Raw genomic sequence first — 20,211 nt, forward strand, 5'->3', positions numbered from 1 at the left:
TGGTGATTGCCCCAGAGATTACAATTAACATCTTTTTTTTTTCTTTTTTTTTTTTTTTTTTTTGAGAGAGAGAGAGAGAATGAGAGGGAGAGGGAGAGGCAGAGGGAAAAAGAGACTCCAAGCAGGGAGTTTGACGTGGGACTCAATCCTGGGCCTCCAGGACCACACCCCGGGCTGAAGGTGGCTCTAAACCACTGAGCCACTCAGGCTGCCCCAAAATCTTAATTTTTTAAAGTATAGCTCAGTTTAATACTAACTTCATTTTAATAGTATAATAAAACCTTTTTTAAATAACTTTTTTGTGCTGTTATTGTTATAAAAATGACATCTTTATAAATTGTGTACTCATTGGCACAGGTTTGTAATTATTATTTAATGCAGTTATCTTTTAAATTAGAGATGAAGGAAAAAAGTATTACACAAGAAATGCATTAATATTGTCTCAGTTTCTGTTTATCTGGGGATGTCTTAATTTCTTCTTCAAAAGATAGCTTTGCAGGATGTAGATTTCTTGATTGACACATTTTTTTCTTTTAAAACTTTGAATATATCATCCCACTACTTTCTGGCCTCCATGGTTTCTGATAAAAATTGACTGTTAATCTTATTTACATGATAAATTCCTATCTTTCTGCTCTCATAATTTTTTCTTTGCCTTTGGCATTGGAAAGTTTGAGTATGATGTAAATCTCTTTGAGTTTCTACAACTTGGAGTTTATTGTAATTCTTAAATATGTAGTTAATAATTTTCATCAAATTTAGGAAGTTTTCAACCATTATTATTCAAATATTCTTTCTGCTACTTTTTTTCCTCTCCTGCAGGGACTCCTATCATGCACATGGTAGTATGCCCAATGATTTTCCACATGTTTCTGAGACTCTGTTTTTTTAATAAAGATAAATTATTTCATTCTTCTACTCTTCTACTCTTCTTCAGACTGGATAATCTCAATTAACTTAACATCAAGGTCACTGATTCTTTCGCCTGCTTAGGGCTGCTGTTGAACCCATCTAGTGAATCTTTTATTTGAGTTATTGTCCCTTTCAACTCCAGAATTTCTATTTGGTTCCTTCTTTTTATTTTCTGTTTCTAAACTTACATTCTCTATTTGATGAGACATCATTCTCATAATTTCCTTTAGGTCTTTAAACATGGCTTCATTTAGTTCTTTGAGCATATTTAAAATAGAGGATTTAGTCTTTGACTGGTAAGTCTAATGTTTGTGCTTCCTCAAGGATAGATTCTATTGATTGCATATGCATTTTATTCTTACTAGAAAAGTGAGAACACTGTACAAGACAAATTCAACTGTTTTTAATGTCACTTTTTGATACATTCTACCAGTAGTCTCTACCTTTAACTTATTGAGGAGTAAGGAATGACTGGAAGGAAAAGGAATTATAGGTTTCCCTGTTTATCTTACCTTTACATCATTATTTTCACCTTAGGTGATTGGCGAACGTAGGGATGGAACCTACATAAGAAATGGTATGATAGAGGGAACCCTGGGTGGCGCAGCGGTTTGGCGCCTGCCTTTGGCCCAGGGCGCGATCCTGGAGACCCGGGATTGAATCCCACGTCAGGCTCCCGGTGCATGGAGCCTGCTTCTCCCTCTGCCTATGTCTCTGCCTCTCTCTCTCTCCCTGTGTGACTATCATAAATAAATAAAAATTAAAAAAAAAAAAGAAAAGAAAAAAAAAAGAAATGGTATGATAGAGTATCTAAATTATTGATTTTTCTCAAAATGCCATTACTTTTTTTCTGTATTTGAAGCAAGTTCTGATTTGAATGGAAAGCACAGCCTCTCAGGGCAGTTAGTGCCTCTATTTACTGTTAGGGATGTAACATACTTACTTTGTATTGGTTTTGAGTTTCACTGAGCTTCCATAAATCATGAGTCCACCAGAATTCTTTGTTTATCAGGGACCATGAATGTTATGTGCAAAAAGGGGCAATGAGACCATGAACATGCATATTACACATACCTTCTGGGCTCATGCACATGGTCTGTTGTCCCATTAGACCTCACTTATAAAACACAAATTCAAAGATAAAGTTATTAAGGCTTTCAAGATGACTATGATAAAACATTTAACCAAGCATGGCGTCCTGTGTGGCTGCATAGGCTTCATACCCATCAGATTGACCCTGTGGGGCAGACACCTTTAAATGTCTACTTAGCCAGGGCACCTGGGTAGCTCAGTGGTTGACCGTCTGCCTTCAGCTCAGGGCATGATCCTGGGTCTGGGGATTGAGTCCCATATCAGGCTCCTGCGGAGAGACTGCTTCTCCCTCTACTTATGTCTCTGCTTCTCTCTGTGTGTCTCTCATGAATAAATAAATAAAATCTTAAAAAAAAATGTCTACTTAGCCAACCTTCCTTTATTCTTTATGGAAAAGGAAAATAGATATTTTTGTTCATGGTGTCATGGTGCTCAGATAAGCACCTGTATATCCTAGACTTCCTTGAAGCTAGAGTGTTGGTGACAGAGTTCTGACAATGAGATAGAAGTAGAAGCCTATCAGGACTTCTGGAAAAGTTCTGATCTCAAGGCACATCCATTAATCCTTGCTTCTTCTTTTTATTCCTGCTTAAAATAGGGACATGAGATCAGAGGATGGGCAGGAGGATCAGAAGATTGCCCAAGAGGTGACCAACTTAATGATAAGAAGGAGGTGATAAGGAAGCTAGAATGGAAAACTAAAGGGAATGTGGATCTCCAAGGCTCTGCTTCTTATGTGAGGAAATAAATCCCTGTTTGATTAAGCCATTATTTTTCAGGTGTCTGTTACTTACTAAACATGCATTCATAACTTATACTTAATTTTATTTTTTTAATTTTTAAAAAAGATTTTATTTATTTATTTATTTTTGACATAGAGAAAGAGAACACAAGCAGGGGAAGTGGCAGGCAGAGGGAGAGAGAGAAACAGGCTTCCTGCTAAGCAGGGGGCTAAATATGGGGCTCAATCCCAGGACCCTGAGATCATGACCTAAGCCAAAGACAGATGCTTAACTGACTGAGCCACCCAAGTGTTCCTATATCCATTAATTTTAAATATCACCTTTATCATATACTGAATTCCTATAGATACATGGTTCTTTTTCTGTAGTCTTTAACTGTCTCATTGACTTTAAAAATACATTTCTATGCTAAAAATCACACCTTGAATAGTTATAGATTTATAGTATGTTTTGCAATCTGTTAAAGTAATGCCTCTTTGTTTTTTTAAAAAAGGTTATAGTTAATTTTATCCATATTAATATGAATTTTAAAACAAGCTTATCAAGTTTTGTGAAAACTCAGTAGAATTTTGATTGGGAGTAAATTGAATTTATGGATTCATTTGGAAGGAATTTAAATCTTTAAAAATTTCAGCATTTCCATCTAGGAACATAACGTAACTCTCTATATATTCAGGGCTTTCATTATCCTTCAGTAGCATTTTAGTTTTATTTATATAGGTCTTACACATTCTTATTAGATTTATTGCTAGGTATTATACTGTTGGTTCCTGTTGTGAATGGGGTTTTTTTTCCATTGTATTTTCAAATTGGTTTTTGCCAGTTTATAGTAAAGTGATTGTTTTTTATTAATCTTGATTTTGTATTCAGCCAGCTGGTTAAATTATTTCCCATAGGTGCCTTCTATGATCCCATTTCAGCCCTAAAAGTGCTGGAACTTAGGTATTAAAGAAATTCTTAATTGGAAGAAGTTATATTTGGTCCATGTCAATGAAAGAGCTTGATGGCGGGTATGAGATTTCATTGTCAGCATTATTTAAGGGTGTCTAATTCTTCTGGTGGGAATGTCTCTGCATCTGTTTATTATTTGTGACAGTCTATTTAAGGTTACTGTAGGCTCCTCTGCATTTATTTATTGTTTAATTCCTACTTACACAATTGTTTTCGAAGGTGATATAATATGATAGGCTGAGTGAGGGTTGTGATAGAAAATCCCAAAGCATATCCATCATTGCTCACAGTGTTCTTAATGGTAATCAAGATTCCCCTTTCATTCTCAAATCCAAAGATCTGAGACCTGAATTCATATTCTCTTTACTAGGATATATATTGAAAGGTTACAGCCAAGTTTCTTTCTTCTTTTTCTTTCTTTCTTTCTTTCTTTCTTTCTTTCTTTCTTTCTTTCTTCTTTCTTTCTTTTTTTATTTACTTTAGAGAGAGAGCAAGGAAGCAGGGGGAGGGGCAGAGAGAGAATCTGAAGCAGACTCACTGCTGAGCAAGAAGACCAAAACAGGGCTCAATCTCATGACCCTGAGATCATGACCTGAGCCAAAACCAAGAGTCAGACACTCAACTGACTGACTCACCAGGCATCCCTCACAGCCAAGTTTCTTATTCAACATTTTAGAGTTTTGGCTTAGTAGATTGAAATTGAACTTACAATGGTTTCTGAAAGAATGACTGTTAGCCAAGAAGTCATATTTTTTTCCCTCATTCCACAGCCCTCACTCATATCTCCAAATTCTGAAGAAATGTGTCTTCTATTGACAGTGTTAAAAATATTTAGCACTCAATCCCCAATGCCTTGCTTTTGATCAAGGGAATACACATGTGTTAATGGGCCAGTATTCAAACTTGGACTTGCCATGACAGCTGTATTGCATGTCATGCATGTATCTGCACATCTGGAACATTTTAGGCCCTTCCAACATCAAGGAGCACTGAGGGAGAAGTGGGGAGAGATAGGAAGCTTCATTTTCCAAAGAGGCAAATATCTGAAATTTCTCCTAAAATTTTTTGACGATACCTCTGAGGATAGTGGTCAGAGAGTCAAGAGGCTTGTGTTAAAACCTGGCTCCACTACTTACTATCTATGCTACTTCCATAATTCATTCTTAATCTTCCTAAGGCTAGTTACGGCCCCTCCCACAGGAACATTGTATGTGAGATTAGGTTGACAAAAGAACTATGTAAACTGTGAAGTGACATGCAGAAGTGAGTTGTTAGTAATTCCAGAATGTTGAACACTTCCCTTTGCCTGTGAGAGCATTCTTGGGGATGTGTTACCTAAAAGGGTAAAGAACCCCAAAACAGCCCCAACATATGAGAAAATCATACTTAAGTATGCTGAAAACCTTCACAAAATATATAATTAAAGTAAAACCCATGACTTTGTGATAAAATATTAATGGAAATTCTCAAAAACAAGTCATAAAATATAAATGCAAAGTAGTTAGCATTGTTTTGATGTTCGAAATCTAAAAAGTAAAGAACAGTGACAGCCTGATGGAATCAGATGCACAGAATTACTTCATTTTTATCAGGCTTCCTACCTGATATCTTTCTCTAGGGCCAGAGAGCATAGATTTCTTTGGTTCGTTAAGTTTTACTTCTTGATTATGTATAGTAGGTGCTGGCTTTCAGATTATTGTCATCATTATTATTGCATTAACTTTCTATTTGCTGCTATACTGAATTACCAAATTACCAAAAACTTAGTGGATAAAGACAACACAGATTTACTATTTTATAGTTATGGATGTTAGAAGTCTAAAATGAGTCAGCAGGGCTGTGCTTCTCTTGGAAACTCTAGGGGAGACTCTGTCCCTGGCCTTTTCCAGCTTCTACAGGCTGCTAGCATTCCTCGGTCCCTGACTCCACATCTTTCTGACCTCTGCTTCCATCACCACATCACTTTCTCTGACTCTGACCCTCCTGCCTACCTTTCATAAGTATCCTTGTGATTTCACTGGCCCACTGGATAATCCAAGATGCCTTCTCCTGTCTCAAGTTCCTTAATCACCTCTGCAAACTCTTTTTTTTTTTTTTTTTTTGCCATGTAAGGTAACATAATCGTAGGTTCCTATGCAGGAGGACATCTCTGGGGGGAGGCATTACTCAGCACATCATAATCACCAATGATTAGCACTTATTGAGCATTTTTTTTTTGCATGCTAAGCACTATTATAAGAACTTCGAATATACTAAATTATCAAACCCCTTAAGGTCATGCCTTTGAGGCACAGAGAGTTTAGGTGAAAGTCACCGACTTAAGGACCCTCTTAAGATGTAAACAGATTGGACACTAGACCTAGGGGAAGCAGAATCTCCTAAATATAGTTTTCAATGAGTAAAAACTTTATAGCAACATTGATTATATCAACTATTTTTTTTAAAAAGTTCTACTTATTTAAGTAATCTCTATATCCAGTGTTGGACCCCAGCTCACAACCCTGAGATCATCAAGAGTTGAACACTCTTCTGACTGATCCAGCCAGGTGCCCCTATATTGTCTTTTTTTGTGTGTGTGGTTTACACTTTTTAAAAGTATTTTATTTATTTATTCATGAGAGACACAGAGAGAGAGAGGCAGAGACACAGGCAGAGGGAGAGGCAGGCTCCCTGCGAGGAACATGTTGCGGAACACGATCCCAGGACCCTGGGATCACACCCTGAGCCAAAGGTAGATGCTCAACCACTGAGCCACCCGGGAGTTCTGGTTTGTAATTTCTAAAGCACATTCTCGGCAGTTTTCCATAAAACTCTCATAATCCTGTAGTTTAGAACAATTTTTCCCTCTACTAAATCCTCTTCTTTTTAGAGTTATTTAAGTAGCAAGGGTTCATAGTATGCCTTCCACTGGAATTGTGTATACCCATGTATTTGTTCTGTTTCAACCGTGTGAGATTGTTAAGTAAAGGTATAAACAAGCACCTCCTCCACAAATAAAAAGACAATTTAATATAGTGTCTTGAATACTAAAAGTGTTCAATAAATATGTGTTCAACCCAATAGTAGACATGAGGCAGAGTATTATTTGGAAGTACTACAGAACCTACAAAACAGATGTAGTAGACCATTGACCGATGACTCCCATGAACCATGCCTTCCAGGATTCCTGCCTTTTCTAGCTTGCTCAGAGACTGTGAATATTGTTTTTGTAGAACAAGGGATAGTTGTTTATGTAAAGCATGTATAGACAGCTTGACAAGAGGTTGGTTGGATTGTTTATTTACTTAGCAAGTCTTTATTAGTACCTGTCATCTGCCAAGTTCTGTTATAAGCATTTTACAAATATTAACTCATAGAATTCTTGTAACAACTCTGTGAGAGAGATACTCAGAAGACAATACTATTTTTATCTCCATTTTGCAGATGAGGAAATTGAGGTTCAGAGGGGTCAAGGGCCTTATCCAAGATAGAGTTGCCAGATTAGTAAGTAAAAATACAGGATGCCCAGTTAAATTTGAACTTCAGAATAACAGATGATAATCTTTTAATATATGTATGTCCCATATATCACAGCCTCACAATTTTTTGCTAATCAAATATTGCATGAAATATATGGGACATACGTACACTAAAAAATTATCTATTGGGCACTCAAATTTGATTTGGCATCCTGCATTTTATCTGGCAACTTGAGCTCTAGGAACAGACTTCCAGTAAGTAGAGGAGTAGGACCTGAACCCACTAGTGTAGCTCACTACTCCAGGCTTATGAGTACTTCACAAAGCTGCCCCTCCAGTGAAGATTGGGCTGCTCATGTGTCAGAACAAAACACTAATCAAGTTGTGTTTTCTTGTTATAGGTCATCTGAGAAAGAGTAAGGGGGCATTTTCTCTTTATTCCTCTTGGAAACGTGGATTGAGATTTGTACACAATTGTTTACACTTCCCTCAATCTGGGAGAGAATTGAGAAGCTTTCATTCCCCAAAGTCTAGGTCCCTGATGCTCCAGGGCTGGATTGTCCCGATATGTTTCTCAGAGTTGAGGTGACCTAATCCAAAGGCAGGAGACTGGGCTGTTCCGGGCCCTGAGAAGGTGAGGGGTCTTTACCAGGGTAGGAGGGACCAGAATAGGGCTGGCTGCATGTGTCCCTGGAGAGGCTGGACATTGCATGCCACACTCAGGAATCTCGGCCAAGAGCTTCACAGCCCGGTGCTGGCGCAGGGGAGGCAGACCATATGCCTCCAGGTGAGTGGTAAGGACTGCAGTGGAGAGCCCAGGAAGCACTGCTGAGACCTCACTCCAATTTTTCTGAACCGTTGAAACCATAGACTTTGAGAAGGACTCCAAAAGGAGAAAAGGAGTGGCCCTCCCTTCCACACCCTGCTTTGGAGTAGCCCTACCCAGTACTATTAAAATTAATATACTTAATGAGCGGTTGTGTTGTACCTAGTATTTGGATATATTCCTCATTTGATGCTCGCACGCTTGCACTTGAAAACCTAGATCTATCTCAACCGAAAGCTCAGGCTCTTAGCCACTGCCTTACACTGCCTCTTCTAATTCTTGCCCTAATTTTAAACTTAAATCAAATTTAGCAGTTTAATCCCCTGATGCTGGGGGGGGGGGTGATGTTCAAGAATCAGGTGTAGGGAGGTTTGCCTCCTAAGCTCTACAGAGGAGAATCATCCACAAACATGAAGTGCTGCTTGATTAAAGAAACTGTATTTCAAATATACATTGGATTAAATGTTCTCCTTTTAAAACCCAGACACCTACTTTTGTGGAGCTTTAGCTGAGAATGGGCTTCTCTTCTCAACACAAACACTGGTGTGATGTGACCCTAGTCTTGGCCATGCATCTCTGCGTCCAGATCGCTCTGTACAGTCATGCCTGAGTCACCATTTCTTGACAGTCAGAGCCCTGTGGACCCCATGAAATGCCCTGTGGGAACCAGAAATTCAGTACACTCAGAGGAGCTGAAGATGTTTACAATGTGAATCAGCAATTAATAGCAACTTTTTTCCCCCTAAAAAGTCACATCTCTCATACAGGCACTACTAATTATGCTGTTTAGTTTTGTTTTTCTAAGACGAATGACAAGAAAAATGTATAACCAAGGGACTGGTTGACAGAAGTGAAGAAATATGAGACAACTAAAACAGAGAACAAAAAATAATGAGAAAAATGATTAAAAGAACTGAATTGTGTGGCTTCTCTACTGGTAATGAGCCTGAACTAAATGCAGAAGTTGCATGTATTTATGGAACCTGCAGGAGAGATGGAGGAAGTCGTTTTCTCCCAATCTCTAACTGGATTTTGTTTTCAAACTGGGTGGATAATATAAAAGCAGCATGAGAAATCTGTCCTGGGGGTTCCCCAGCTGTGACCCTAGATGAGGAACTGGCTACATGGACTTGTGCTCCCGCCCCACCTCACCCTTAGATTCTATTGCTCCTGGACTTGGGAGAAGTTCACAGCCATTCATACCCAGCTCCCTCTTTCCACACTTACATATGCCTTGCCTCCCTCCACCTCACCCCCAGGCCTGCTGAACAAGAACCTCCCTTCTACCCTATGTTAATTCCCTGTGGCTGTATAACAACTAACCCCAAACCTGGTGGCCTAAAACAACAGGACAACTCACCACTCGGGGGGCTAGAAGTCTGCAATCAGTATGTTGGCAGGATCAAACTGCCTCTGGAGGGTCAAAAGGAAAATGCTTTCTTACTTCTTCTGGCTTCTGATGTCTCTCCAGGGGTCTCTTAGCTTATAGCTGCAGAACTCCAATTTCTGCCCCTGTCCTCACACGGCCCCCTCCTCTCCCTCTGCCTTTCTTTTGCAGGGATGCTTGTCATAGGATTGGGGCCCACCTGGATAATCTGGGATGATTTTACCTTGAGATCCTTGACTCATTACATCTATAAAGACCCCTTTTCAAAATAAAGTTCCGCCTGGAGGTTTTGGGTGGACACATCCTTTGGTGGGTATGGGAGTCACCATTGAACCCTTTTTTCTAAATCCAAGGACTTTTTAAAATCTAAAATCAGTGAGTTAATACATAGTGTATTATTAGTTTCCGAGGTAGAGTTTAGCCATTCATCACTAACACCCGGTGCTCAAGTGCCCTCCTTAATGCTCACCACCCAGATACTCCATCCTTCACCCACCTCCCCTCTAGCAACACAGAAATTCAGTACAGTGTTTCCTATAGCTTAGGTAAGAGGCTAACCATGAACAAATAATCCATTCATACTGCAGCATGGCACTTTTAACATACCCTTTCCTTGCCTCTTCAATTTCCTTATGAGTCAAAACTGTTTAAGATCATCATTCTCTTGTAGACGACTCCTCAAATCTCTCTCAAAACTCACAGTCTACTTGGCTTTAGGGTTCTATTATTCAGTCAGTCTAGTAAGTATTCTGTCCATAGTTCTTCCTTCGCTGCTTTACTACATAGGTCAGTCTGGCTTTCCAAACCAGTGGTGGTACATCTTGGTTTGCCTGAGACAGTCCAAGACTCAGCCTGTTCATCCATCCCCATGTCCTTTCTGGTTGTCACCTTCTCTAATGCTCAAAACCCTCATTCTGATAATACCCCCAGCTAGAACACTTTCCTTTTTGGAGGGAGGACTTGAGGAACAATTGACAGAAAGGATTCTGCTTACAGAGTGATGAGTGGTGAGGAGGGAGAGGCCTTTGTTTAAACCTGCAACTTTGGAGGTTAACGTGGGAACAGGGAAGACCTGAAGGGGAGAGCTGCAAATACACACACACCTGGAGACCATAGCATAGATCAAAACCACACTTCTGTTCCACTAACAGCTTAGGGCCTCAGTTTCCCTATCTGATATGGTCTAAAAGTGATCAGCTTCTGAAGTTTGAGTCTCTGATCCAGTCTGATTGTTTGCTTCAATAAAATATGGTCTTGACAAGTTTGCAAGCAAAACACTCCCCAGAATGATTTGGTGACAATTTAAGCAACCCCCCTCTCCACCTTCTACCCAAGGAACCAAGGGATTCTGTTGCTTAGGAAATGTACAACTAGACCTATGGGCTTATCTTCACCTCTTTGTCTTTCTTAACACTCAAAGCATAGGGAAATGTTTAAAGAACTCAGCATATCTTTCTTTAGTTTGAGGGAACATACCTGACACAGTCCAAATAAATCACCAAAGGAAGTATGAAATGGCACAGTCACTTTTGAAAACAGTGTGGCAGTTTCTTAAAAAGTTAAATATAAACCTCCCCTTTGACTCCACAGCTTCACTCTTAGAGAAATAAAATTATAGGTTCATAATAAGAGTTACACAGGAATATTGATAGCAGTATGACTCAGAATAGCCCCAAACTGGACAAATCCCAAGTGTTCATCAATAGGAGAATTGACAAATGCATTATCACATAATCATACAATGAAATACTAATCAGTAATGAAAAAAAAAAAAGAATTACTGATTAAATCAACTAATAGCCAAGTCCTGTTGATTTTACTTCCGAAATGTATCTGCTTCCTTCCTCCCATTACCACAATGCTGGTCTCTATTCCCATAATCATTCCTCCCTTTGACAATGCAAGAGTCTTCATCTGGTATGTTCCCTTCCCCTCTTCCTTCCTCACATCCATTCCCTACACAGAGCCAGAGTGATCTCTCAAAAACCTGAATCTGATCTTAGCATCCATTTATTATGACCATCCAGGGTCATAATACCTCCCTCCTTTGAGGCAAAATCTAAACTCTCTCTAGTCCACCAAACCCGACCAAGCTCGCTTCCTGATTAGCCTTAGGGGCTGTCCCCTTGCTCCCTGTGCTACAGCTATCTCCTCTCAGTCTTTCTTTTGGGTGTGTCACAATGCTTCAGGCAGGGGGTGTTGCCGAGGTGGTTCTAGGTGCAGCACATCACTCCCCATCATCTCCTTTGTCAACTTACTCCTGTCTTCTTCAGAAAAGCTGAAGTTGAGAGAAGTCAGCTCTGGTCCTGTTTTAGATTAGGACTCTGATAGTGTTTCTGCTGGCTTTCTGTGCTTTCCCTCAGACACCCTCAACAATGATCATGAAATGGCATTTAGAATGGTTATTTGCTCATCTTTGTTGGTATTATTTTTATTATTTTCCTATTCCTACTCTAAAAAATCACCACAAATGTAGTGGCTTAAAACAACACAAATTTCTTATGTTATAGCTCTGGAGACTGGAAATCTGAGCTGGATTTCACTGGCCCCAAATCAAGGTGTCATCAGAGCCATGGTCCGTCTGGAGGCTTTCAGGAAGAATCTGTTTTCTTGCCTTTTCCAGCTGCTAAAGGTCACCCGCATTTCTGGGCTTGTAGCCCCTTCTTCCATCTGCATAGCTAGTGGTGTAGCATCATATGTCTGCTTCCACTTCTGGTTGACTATCACAATTCTGACTCTGGTCTTCCTGCCTTCCTCTTATAAAGACCCTGGAAATAACACTGGGATCGTCTAGATAAACCAGACTAATCTCTATCTCAAGAACCTTAACTGAATCACATTTGCAAAGTCCTTTTTGCTGTGTAAGATGACATTTTATAAATTAAAATCCAGAGATTAGGGTGTGGACATCTTTGGAGTTGGGGGTGTTCCTCAGTCTATCACATTTGTCTTCTCTTCACATTTTAAGCTCCACTGAAGATAATAACCATGTCTGTCGTGTCCACTACTGGACTTGGCCTACCTGGAGTCTTGCACATTTCAGGTACAAAATAATTCATTTATTGTGTAAAGTAAGAGCACTGAAGCCACTTCATGCAAATGGCTTAGATTTTATAATACTTACTTGTCAGTTTCATTTCCAAATTTAAGACAAGAACATCTTTTATTGTTCTGTAGCCAATTGTATCTGGACCACCTAATTGTAGGAAAGGGGGCCAATTGTATCTGGACCACCTAATCTCAAGTCAAAATTGTTCTAAAAAACCATCACAACCTTGAATCCATTACTCACTATTTTTGTTCATAGATTCTTCCTGCATTAAATTCTCTTTGCCTAATTATCTAACATTTAGGACCAAACTCCCTTGAACTCCTCCTACTTTAATAGTGTTCTCACCTGCCTCATGAATGCTACAATTCACGTGAATCAGCATGCATCATCCAGGCCAACAGGCTTCTAAAAGATTTATGCTTCTGTAGTATTTCTCCAAGCTAGATTCCTTTAAACTCTGTTCCCAGCCTCTATACACCATTTCATTGGCAATATTGCAAATGGAAAATTTGATATCAGTATTCTGAGAGCCAAACAATAGCATTAAAAATTTAGAATAATTACAGCTCAGTTATACTAATATTGTTTTAGCTTTCATCATTAATTTTGTTTTTGTTTTGTTTTGTTTTGTTGTAGAGAGAGAGAGAAAGGGAGGGCAGAAGGAGAGACCAAGAATCTCAAGCAGGCTCCACGCACAGCATGGAACCAGATGTGGAGCTCAATCCTGAGAGAGTGGAGGACTCAACCCTGACAGGGGGCTCGATTCCACAACCCTGAGATCATGAACTGAGCTGAAATCAAGAGTTGGTTGCTTAACCGATTGAGCCACCCAAGAACTCCTAACCTCTCATTGTGAGAATCTTCCAGGTCAGGAGGTTGAAAGAAAAGATGGAAGAAGAGTATGCGAAATATGTGTGTATATGTTTAAGGTGGGGACAAACTATAAATGCACATTACGCCCATTTCAAAATAGAAACCTTCTTAGGTAAGGTGAAATAAGTGAATTCTTCTAATCAACTAAAATAAATAAAAAGTTAAAACCAATTCCTTGATATCATATGGTCAAGAAAGGAAAAATTGGTTATCTGAATTTTTAAGTTTTACCATCTTTTTCATCCTATGTAGATACAATCTGAATGTGAAAGCATTACCCATTTGAAAAATAAGCTAATTCACCATAGAGATTTAGGACACTGCAAACTTAATTCTGCTCATGAACATCTTCTTGTCTTACCTCTTGTGTTTTGAAATCTTGCCATGGCTTGCTTTGCAGGGACCTTATGAAGGTTCCCTCCCCCACACATGAATACATTGGAGCGATCTAATCTAGTTAAGCCCATTGTCTCCACCTAGCCTTGCCTGGATTTACAGCACGATGCCCGGACATATGAGGCTGTGGAGCATTATTCATTTCTCACAGAGAGGCCAAGTGAGTGGGGATTAGCCTCAACAATGAACACTGCTATTTGCTATTTAGCCAGGAGCAAGGTTCTCATCCAACACAATGCTTGTGCACGTTCAGCTCATTGCTTGTCTGTGCAGATCCCCACATGCAGAGAGGACTTTTACAACCCAAAGTGACAACCATGTGTCCTGCGGCTCTGTTCCCACCAGGGAGAGGAAGGCCACTGCTCAGCTCTCTGCATTTTGTCTCCACCATTGCTGAGAGCAATGTAATGATCTGGGCAAAGGACTTACATTTGCTTGGTCTTAATATAGATGACTTATGCTGGTTATTAAAGAATGTTCATTAATAAAGAAGCATTTGACTTAGCCTCATGTGGACACAAGGTATCCATGGATTATGACAAGAACTTCACTGGATAAATACTAGAAAATTTCTTCAAGCAAAGAGAAATCAAGCTGAAGAGAAATATGGCCAAGAGTCATATACAACTAATCTTCTATTTGGGAATATTCAGGCTCATGTTTCTGGACTTCAGTAGGAAGTTTGACTTAAATTTACAAAGGGAGGGAGGATTTCCAATTAGGAGTGCTACAAATATGACAGCATTTCAGATTTTAGGTCTTGTAAAGCCACCCTCTTCTCTTTAGTCCTTGTGTAGTTTAGGTTCCCTCTAGGGCTGGGGAACTCCTTTTGATTCACAGGAAGCCAGTGTTTGCTACAAATATAGAAAACTTTGACTAAAAATTTATTTTGAGTCAAAATATTTCTTATAGCAACAGATGCTGACAGAAAGTAACAGACACTTTGAATTTAGTTCTTTATTCACCAACAGGTAAATGATGATCACTCCTGTATGAGGAAACCTCCATGTGGGAAGTTCACTTCCCTAGCAACCTCACTCAGGACTAAGGCAAAAAGTAGCCCTTCTATTCAATACCTGTATTACTCTCCTAGTACTGCTGTGACAAATTACCACAAACTTAGTGGTTTAAACAACACAAATGTATCACTTTCCAGTTCTGAAGCTCAGAAGCCCAAAATGGCCTTCACTGGACTAAAATAAAGGTTTCAATAGATTTCTGTTCCTTTTGGAGACTCTATGGGGAAATATGGTCTCTTACTTTTTTCAAATTTTAGAAGTTGCCTTCCAGCCTTGGCTCATGGCCACTTCCAGCAATTTCATCACTTTGACTCCTGCTTCCATCATCATTTTTCCTTCTCTGACTCTCCTGCCTTCTGCTTTCTATTATAAGGACCCTGGTGATTACACTGGGCCCACCCAGATAATCCAGGATCATCACTACATCTCAAGACACTTACCTTCATATTTTCAAAGTCCCCTTTTTGCCACATAAGGTAATATATTCACAGTTGCTATAATTAAGACTTGGACATCTCTGGAGGCTATTATTATGCCTAATACGATACTCTTTTCCATTTTATAACTAGAAGATTTTGGCTATTTTTATATTTGACTCTTCTTTCTTAACTCATCTCAATAAACCACCTGGCTTTTCTTTTACCCCAAAGTACTATCTGTAACTTCCTACTTCTTTTTAAGATTGAGAGCTTCTTAGAAAAGGAGATACTATATTTTACTTTATTGTATTCTTCACAGATCTTAGCACAGTGCCTTGTATAAAATATATGCTCAGAAAATTTTGTGATTTAAAAAAAAGGAAAAGAAAATTGCTGTAGAGAAGTAGACTTTGAAGTTCAATGTGGAGGAGGGACTGGTGAGAGTGAAAACATAATTTCATTCAAATATGGCAGAGGGCCTTGGATTCTAGGGTTATTCAATGTGGGAAAGGACAGTCTTTTCAACAAGTATGGTGGAACAACTGGATATCCACAGGAAAAAATAATCCTTGAACTTTTACCTTATGTTATACCCAAAAATTAACTTTAAGACTAGAACACTTTTAGAGAAAACATAGGAGCCTTGGGATAGGCAAAATTTCATGTTAGACAATACAAAAAAAAAAAAAAAAAGAAAGAACTAATGATGAAAGAAAAAAGTCAGCAACATGGACTTTTTCAAAATTAAAAATTGTTCATCCAAAGACCTCATTGAGTAGTGGGGCAGATTAGATGGATTTCTGTTTCTAGTCATGTTTAAATAACGGGAACCAGATTTACCTTCCTTCCTAAAACAACAGAAAAACTAGATAAAATATATGGTGCAAATGTTTTCAAGACTTTGGACATGAGGCAATGAAAGACACTGAGCCCTGAAGGATAGGAAATAAATGCAGTGAGCCCTACACTTGCCCTAGTTTGCTGCATGGAGTTTCTGGCTGAGGTGCAGAGAGTGGGATCCCAAGCAGAGTAGTGTTCTCCTGGAGTAGGGGAGAGAAGGGAGTCTGTGTGGTTAGTTTACAGAGTGCTGCTGGAGTCTTCAGCTGAGTACTGATCAGCACGTTTGTAAAGACATTATGTTCAGGGAAACAACTATGAAAATATTAGAGAGACTGTACGAAGACCTCACACAAAGCCAGGAATAATTCCTGTTCCCACCAGGCAGAGTAGAAAATCTCAATATTCGTGAGGCATTGGGTAGAGTCCTAAGAAGGTTAAGCTTTGATATTGAGACAAAGGTAACCCTTGAATAAAGGCTGCTCTATTTCCACATAACATAAGCCTAAAAGTAGATTCTGAAAGGGTTGGCATGTTTTAAGTAATGCAACTGCATCCCAGAAACTCAAGAATATTTATAAGAATACAAAAATACCCTGCACCCAAAAGGTAAAATTTACAATGTCTGACATCCATTCAGTGAACAGAATTAACATTTTTCAATTAGCATTTGGAAGCAGGAAAGTGTGACCCATAATGAGGATAGAATCAATCAATGAAAATTGATCTAAGAATTATAGAGATGTTAGAATTAGTAGAGAAGACATTGAAAGAGTTTTTATGACAGTATTCCATAAGTTCAAGAGACTAGAGGAAAGATTGCACATGAAGACTAGAGACATACAGGATATAAAAAAAGGTCCAAACTGAGTTTCTAAAGATGAAAGCTACAATGTTTGATATAAAAAATACAGCAGATTAAACATTGAAATAAGAAAGATTAGTGAGCTTGAAGACAATAGCAATGGCAGCTCTCTAAAATGATAATTGCAAAGAATTTTAAAAATATATTGAAAACTAAAATGAGCAGAACATCAGTAAGACAACTTTAAATACCAAACATATATGTAATTGGCGTCCCCAGAGCAAGGGAGGGATTATTTCTAGTTCTGATCTATCTTGAATAAAGCTGCTATGAATATTCATATATTGTGTGGACATTTGCTTTCTGTTCTTTAGGGTACATTCTCAGAAGAGAAATTGCTGGGTCCTAGAGATCATATCTTCAACTTTTTGAAGAAAGTGTCAAACAAATTTTCAAATTTTACACTCCAGCAATTGTTCCAGGAAGGTATTAAAATTCCAGCTTCTTCACATCTTCACCAATGTTTTGTGTTATCACTTCTTAATTTTAGCCGTCCTAGTGGCTGTGTAGTGGTATCTCACTGCTGTTTTAATTTGTATTTCCCCGATGACTCATATTGTTGTTCATCTTTTCATAGGCTTCTTGGCCATACATATATATTTCTTTATGAAATAGCTATTGAAATATTTTGCTTAATGTCTTATTGGGTTGATTTCTCTACATATTATCATGTCAGTATAGATTACTTTGCATTTTCTATAATTTTGTATGAATGAAATCATATAGTATTTCCTTTTTTTTCTGGATTCTTTCACAAATATAGTTATTTTCAGATGTAGCCACGCAGTTTGTGTACCACTTTTTCTCTTTTTATTGCTAAGTAATAGTCCGTTGAATAAATATAGCACAATTTAGGAATTAATCCACATGATGATGAGCCTTTGAGTAGTTTCCAGGTATTGGCTATGAAAAATAAAGCTTCTATAAATATTTGCATAACAGTCTTTGCATACGCATATGGTTTCATTTCTTTTTTATCTGAAATCAAGAACTTTAGCATCCACCTTAAGATGTAGATAAAGAAGAGCAAAAGAAATGTATAATAAGCAAATGGAAAGAAATAACAAAGATCAGGGCAGAATTCAAGGAAATAGAAAAACAGTGGATAAAAACTAATGAAGACAAAATCCGTTTTTTGAGAAGATAATAGATAAACTTGTAGCAGACTGATCAAGGAAAGGAGATACCAAAAGAATATACGTATGTATGTATGTGTGAAATTATATATCAGATAAAAGACTGTATCCAGAATATATAAAGAACTCTGAAAACTTGATGACAATAATAATTTAAAAAAAACAGACAAGTAAAACACGGCTAAAAAAATTGAATAGTTTCTTCACCAAAGAAAATATTTGGATGGCGAATAAGAACATGAAAAGATGCTGAACATGATTATTCATGAGAAAGATGCAGATCAAAACCATAGCGAGATCTAATTACATGCCTATTAGATAATCTGAAGTGAAAAAGATTTCGGGTGTTGGCAAGAATGTGGAAGAACAGGCACTCTCGTGTGCTGTTGGCAGGAAAGTTAAATGGTACAACCACTTTGGAAAACAGTTTGACACTTTCTCAAAAAGCCAAGCATACATCTACTAAATGACCCAACCTCCATCTTAATAAAAAATATTTACCATACACAACTCAAAATCTGCAGATTTGAATAACCCAACCAGCGGAGGGAGCTTCAAGTGTGTGGTTTGGTTTCCTTCACAAGAAAGTGTTACTCAGATGTCTAATGCAGATAAAATGTTGTCATCACTGTCTGCATCTATGTGAGTTTTCCTGGTGCTGACTAGACAGCCATGTGCGGCCTCTAAGGGTGGAATATCATTTCACGTATTTCTTAAGTCATAACATTTTTTAAAAAGATTTTATTTATTTATTTAGATCACAAGTGAGGGGAAGGGCATAGGGAGAGGGAGAGAGAGAATCCCAAGCAGGCTCCACATCCAATGCAAAACTTGACATGGGGCTTGATCTCACAACCCTGAGATCATGCCCTGAGCCGAAATCAAGAGACAGCCAACCAACTGAGGCAGCCAGGCACTCCAAATCACAATATTTTTCAAAGAGCATCCTTCATTCATTCAACATTTGTTAAATACCTAGTCTTATAAGTACATTTTTTTGCCTGCTTGCTTGTATAAAGACCTTAGATGAAACTATAAATAAAATAATTCTTATTGACTTGATCACTTTTAAACTCTTGTAGTGTATCATTATTTTGCATATTTATGAAGCATGTATTCTTGATCATCTAAAATCTCTTAATAGCTCATCTGCATTGGGAGTATCTTTCCCCCTTGGCGTGGCTCAGTTATGACCACTAGTTCGAGTTTCCAAATAAAAAAATTTTTTTAATTAAATGCATTTTCACTTCGGAGACTTCAAGACAAAATTTCAGCCATGAGGCATCTGATACTTCAAACCTGGAAACAAATTTAGTGCTTCTTTCTTTTGTGTCGTCTCCTGTCTGGACATGCGCAGCAGCTGAGTGTACAGATCAGCAGGTGTGATATGAGAAACACATTGGGTTAAGCCTCTATCATGAGATCAGGGAAAATCAGTTTTCTCTCCAGTAAAAACAGAGCAACTTGTTTTCAAATCTCGCAGCTTCCAGCAAGTCCTGGTGTTTACTTTTGGTTCCTGAAGCAGTTCAGCTTCGCACTCTCCTGCAGTAGTGACAGTCTGGCTCCACCTCAGCAGCACAAAGACCAAAGGAAAAAGGGACTCGGTAGCTGCTTTTCTTGCACTGGGGAGATAGACATGATTTTCCAGTAAGGGGAGATATCTGATCTCTGTACCCCCTTTGTTTCCTCTCTCAAAGTTTTACAGCCTTTTTAATCTGTAAATAAATTAAAAAAAAAGTTGTACATACATTTTCAAAATGTGCTGCATAATACAACTTCATCCATTTAGGAAGCTGACAGCTGCCCTCTGAGGTATAGCCTGACAGCCTAAAACCCAGGAATCAATCATTTGGATATACTGGTGCCATGCTACTGCTCCCGGTGTGTATCGCAGCACCCAGGAACCACTTATTTGAGATATGCCATCGTAACTCTGATAGATTAAAGCACCACATCCAAGAAACAATTGTGTATGTGGGGAGAAATGCTCTCATAGATCTGCCGGGTTACAGCCCAGAATCCAGCAGGCAACCGGGCAAGTCTGTGCTGAATCAGAGCTTCCAGAAACCCGGGAAGCAGCAGGATGACAGTTCTGTTCTTCAACAGCCCATTATGAACTAATTAGCATACATGAATTGCAGATTTGAAGCATTAAAGTGATGTACAAATCATTAATTTTTTGTCAAATCCATGTCATCCTTGTGTATGCCTTCCTATTTTAATGTTGCATGACAGTGAAAAGAGG

The sequence above is a fragment of the Vulpes vulpes genome, chromosome 16 (genome assembly GCF_048418805.1).
Source record: "Vulpes vulpes isolate BD-2025 chromosome 16, VulVul3, whole genome shotgun sequence".
Classification (NCBI taxonomy): Eukaryota; Metazoa; Chordata; class Mammalia; order Carnivora; family Canidae; genus Vulpes; species Vulpes vulpes.